Here is a 5,078-nt window from a genome sequence, read left to right on the forward strand (position 1 = left end):
GGATGTCGAGTGCCCGGCCCAAACCCGCTACCCCCCCCCCCCACCCGAAAGCGAGCCACGGTTTGTGGATTAAAAGTGAAGCGGCAAAGATTTGTAAAACAGCGTGAAATGATGAACCAGAAGCCCAAAGTAATGGTGGGAATAAAAGTTCCGAAATGTGAAATGGTGAACCAGAAGTTGTGTGAACTGTTTAACCCAAAGTGGCAAAAATGGATTAAAAGGGGTGAAATGATCGACCGCAAAGCAGGGCAAGCATTAAACAAAAGCAGCAGCATTTTTTAAAAAGGGACAAATGGTTTACCAGAATCCCAAAAGAATGCTCAGAGACTTAAGTGCCAAAGGGGCAAATGGTTAACCAGAAGCTGGGTGAACTGCTTAACCCAAAGTGGGAAAAAGGATAAAAAAGGGGTGAACTGATCAACCAGAAGTCGACAACAATGTGCGGCGATTAAGTCTGAAAGAGGGAAAGGTTGACCGGAAAGCAGGGAAATGATTAAACAAAAGCAGAAAAATTCAGTAAAAAGGGGCAAGTGGTGAACCAGAAGTTGGGTGAACTGCTTAACCAAAAGTGGGAAAGAGGATTAAAAGGGGAGAAATGTTGAACCAGATGTCGAAAACAATGCGCGGCGATGAAGTCTGAAAGAGGAAAAGGTTGACCGCAAAGCAGGGAAAGGATTAAACAGAAGCAGCAATATCTTTTAAAAAGGGACAAATGGTGAACCAGAATCCCAAAAGAATGCTCAGAGACTTAAGTCCCAAAGGGGCAAATGGTTAACCAGAAGCTGGGTGAACTGTTTAACCAAAAGTGGGAAAAAGGATTAAAATGTTGTGAAATGATTAACCAGAAGGCGAAAGCAAAGTGCGGCGGCGAAGTCCTAAAGGGGAAAAGGTTGACCATAAAGCAGGGAAATGATTAAACAAAAGCAGAAAAATTCAGTAAGAAGGGGCAAATGGTTAACCAGAAGTTGGGTGAACTGCTTAACCAAAAGTGGGAAAGAGGATTAAAAGGGGAGAAATGTTGAACCAGATGTCGAAAACAATGCGCGGCGATGAAGTCTGAAAGAGGAATAGGTCGACCGCAAAGCAGGGAAATGATTAAACAAAAGCAGAAAAATTCAGTAAAAAGGGGCAAATGGTGAACCAGAAGCTGGGTGAACTGCTTAACCAAAAGTGGGAAAAAGGATTAAAAGGGGAGAAATGTTGAACCAGATGTCGAAAACAAGGTGCGGCGATGAAGTCTGAAAGAGGAATAGGTCGACCGCAAAGCAGGGAAAGGTTTAATCAAAAGCAGCAATATCTTTTAAAAAGGGACAAATGGTGAACCAGAATCACAAAAGAATGCTCAGAGACTTAAGTCCCAAAGGGGAAATGGTTAACCAGTAGCTGGGTGAACTGTCCAACCCAAAGTGGGAAAAAGGATTAAAAGGGGTGAAATGATTAACCAGAAGGCGAAAGCAAAGTGCGGCGGCGAAGTCGTAAGGGGAAAAGGTTGACCAGAAAGCAGGGAAAGCATTAAACAAAAGCGGCAACATTTTTAAAAAAGTGGCAAATGGTTAACCAGAATCCCAAAAGAATGCTCAGAGACTTAAGTCCCAAAGGGGAAATGGTTAACCAGAAGCTGGGTGAACTGGTGAACCAAAAGTGGGAAAAAGGATTAAAAGGGGAGAAATGTTTAACCAGAAGGCAAAAGCAAAGTGCGGCGGCGAAGTCCAAAAGGGGAAAAGGTTGACAAGAAAGCAGGGAAATGATTAAACCAAAGCGGAAAAATTCAGTATAATGGGGCAAATGGTTAACCAGAAGCTGGGTGAAATGGTTAACCGAAAGTGGCAAAAAAAGATTTAAAGGGGAAAAATGATTAACCAGAAGTCGACAACAATGCGCGGCGATGAAGTCTGAAAGGGGAAAAGGTTGACCACATAGCAGGGAAACGATTAAACAAAAGCGGCAACATTTTTAAAAAAGTGGCAAATGATTAACCAGAATCCCAAAAGAATGCTCAGAGACTAAGTCCCAAAGGGGAAATGGTTAACCAGAAGCTGGGGGAAATGGTTAACCAAAAGTTGCAAAAATGATTAAAAGGGGTGAAATGATTAACCAGGAGGCTAAAGCAATGTGCCGCGGTGAAGTCTGAAAGAGGGAAAGGTTGACCAGAAAGCATTAAACAAAAGCGGCAACATTTTTTAAAAATTGGCAAATGATTAACCAGAATCCCAAAAGAATGCTCAGAGACTAAGTCCCATAGGGGAAATGGTTAACCAGAAGCTGGGGGAAATGGTTAACCAAAAGTTGCAAAAATGATTAAAAGGGGTGAAATGATTAACCAGAATTCGAAAATAATGTGCGGCGATGAAGTCCTAAAGGGGAAAAGTTTGACCACAAAGCAGGGAAAGCATTAAACAAAAGCGGCAACATTTTTTAAAAATTGGCAAATGATTAACCAGAATCCCAAAAGAATGCTCAGAGACTAAGTCCCAAAGGGGAAATGGTTAACCAGAAGCTGGGGGAAATGGTTAACCAAAAGTTGCAAAAATGATTAAAAGGGGTGAAATGATTAACCAGGAGGCTAAAGCAATGTGCCGCGGTGAAGTCTGAAAGAGGGAAAGGTTGACCAGAAAGCATTAAACAAAAGCGGCAACATTTTTTAAAAATTGGCAAATGATTAACCAGAATCCCAAAAGAATGCTCAGAGACTAAGTCCCAAAGGGGAAATGGTTAACCAGAAGCTGGGGGAAATGGTTAACCAAAAGTTGCAAAAATGATTAAAAGGGGTGAAATGATTAACCAGGAGGCTAAAGCAATGTGCCGCGGTGAAGTCTGAAAGAGGGAAAGGTTGACCAGAAAGCATTAAACAAAAGCGGCAACATTTTTAAAAAAGTGGCAAATGATTAACCAGAATCCCAAAAGAATGCTCAGAGACTGAGTCCCAAAGGGGAAATGGTTAACCAGAAGCTGGGGGAAATGGTTAACCAAAAGTTGCAAAAATGATTAAAAGGGGTGAAATGATTAACCAGGAGGCTAAAGCAATGTGCCGCGGTGAAGTCTGAAAGAGGGAAAGGTTGACCAGAAAGCATTAAACAAAAGCGGCAACATTTTTTAAAAAGTGGCAAATGATTAACCAGAATCCCAAAAGAATGCTCAGAGACTAAGTCCCAAAGGGGAAATGGTTAACCAGAAGCTGGGGGAAATGGTTAACCAAAAGTTGCAAAAATGATTAAAAGGGGTGAAATGATTAACCAGGAGGCTAAAGCAATGTGCCGCGGTGAAGTCTGAAAGAGGGAAAGGTTGACCAGAAAGCATTAAACAAAAGCGGCAACATTTTTTAAAAATTGGCAAATGATTAACCAGAATTCCAAAAGAATGCTCAGAGACTAAGTCCCAAAGGGGAAATGGTTAACCAGAAGCTGGGGGAAATGGTTAACCAAAAGTTGCAAAAATGATTAAAAGGGGTGAAATGATTAACCAGGAGGCTGAAGCAATGTGCCGCGGTGAAGTCTGAAAGAGGGAAAGGTTGACCAGAAAGCATTAAACAAAAGTGGCAACATTTTTAAAAAATTGGCAAATGATTAACCAGAATCCCAAAAGAATGCTCAGAGACCAAGTCCCAAAGGGGAAATGGTTAACCAGAAGCTGGGGGAAATGGTTAACCAAAAGTTGCAAAAATGATTAAAAGGGGTGAAATGATTAACCAGGAGGCTAAAGCAATGTGCCGCGGTGAAGTCTGAAAGAGGGAAAGGTTGACCAGAAAGCATTAAACAAAAGCGGCAACATTTTTTAAAAATTGGCAAATGATTAACCAGAATCCCAAAAGAATGCTCAGAGACTAAGTCCCAAAGGGGAAATGGTTAACCAGAAGCTGGGGGAAATGGTTAACCAAAAGTTGCAAAAATGATTAAAAGGGGTGAAATGATTAACCAGGAGGCTGAAGCAATGTGCCGCGGTGAAGTCTGAAAGAGGGAAAGGTTGACCAGAAAGCATTAAACAAAAGTGGCAACATTTTTTAAAAATTGGCAAATGATTAACCAGAATCCCAAAAGAATGCTCAGAGACTAAGTCCCAAAGGGGAAATGGTTAACCAGAAGCTGGGGGAAATGGTTAACCAAAAGTTGCAAAAATGATTAAAAGGGGTGAAATGATTAACCAGGAGGCTAAAGCAATGTGCCGCGGTGAAGTCTGAAAGAGGGAAAGGTTGACCAGAAAGCATTAAACAAAAGTGGCAACATTTTTAAAAAATTGGCAAATGATTAACCAGAATCCCAAAAGAATGCTCAGAGACTAAGTCCCAAAGGGGAAATGGTTAACCAGAAGCTGGGGGAAATGGTTAACCAAAAGTTGCAAAAATGATTAAAAGGGGTGAAATGATTAACCAGGAGGCTGGAGCAATGTGCCGCGGTGAAGTCTGAAAGAGGGAAAGGTTGACCAGAAAGCATTAAACAAAAGTGGCAACATTTTTAAAAAATTGGCAAATGATTAACCAGAATCCCAAAAGAATGCTCAGAGACCAAGTCCCAAAGGGGAAATGGTTAACCAGAAGCTGGGGGAAATGGTTAACCAAAAGTTGCAAAAATGATTAAAAGGGGTGAAATGATTAACCAGGAGGCTAAAGCAATGTGCCGCGGTGAAGTCTGAAAGAGGGAAAGGTTGACCAGAAAGCATTAAACAAAAGCGGCAACATTTTTTAAAAATTGGCAAATGATTAACCAGAATCCCAAAAGAATGCTCAGAGACTAAGTCCCAAAGGGGAAATGGTTAACCAGAAGCTGGGTGAAATGGTTAACCAAAAGTTGCAAAAATGATTAAAAGGGGTGAAATGATCAACCAGAAGTCGAAAATAATGTGCGGCGATGAAGTCCTAAGGGGCAAAAGTCACCCAGAAGGCAGGGAAATGATCAAACGAAAGCAGCCAAAAAATTATTAAAAGAGGGGAACTGATGAACCAAAAGATGAGAAACGGCCCGCAGAGACTAAGTCCAAAACGGGAACTGGTGAACCGGAAATGATTAACCAAAAACTAAGTCCGAAGAGGGAACTGGTAAACCAGAACTGAGTAACCCGATTTTTAAAATTAATTATAAATGGGG

Source organism: Heptranchias perlo, unplaced genomic scaffold (assembly GCF_035084215.1).
Source record: "Heptranchias perlo isolate sHepPer1 unplaced genomic scaffold, sHepPer1.hap1 HAP1_SCAFFOLD_1241, whole genome shotgun sequence".
NCBI classification, from domain to species: domain Eukaryota; kingdom Metazoa; phylum Chordata; class Chondrichthyes; order Hexanchiformes; family Hexanchidae; genus Heptranchias; species Heptranchias perlo.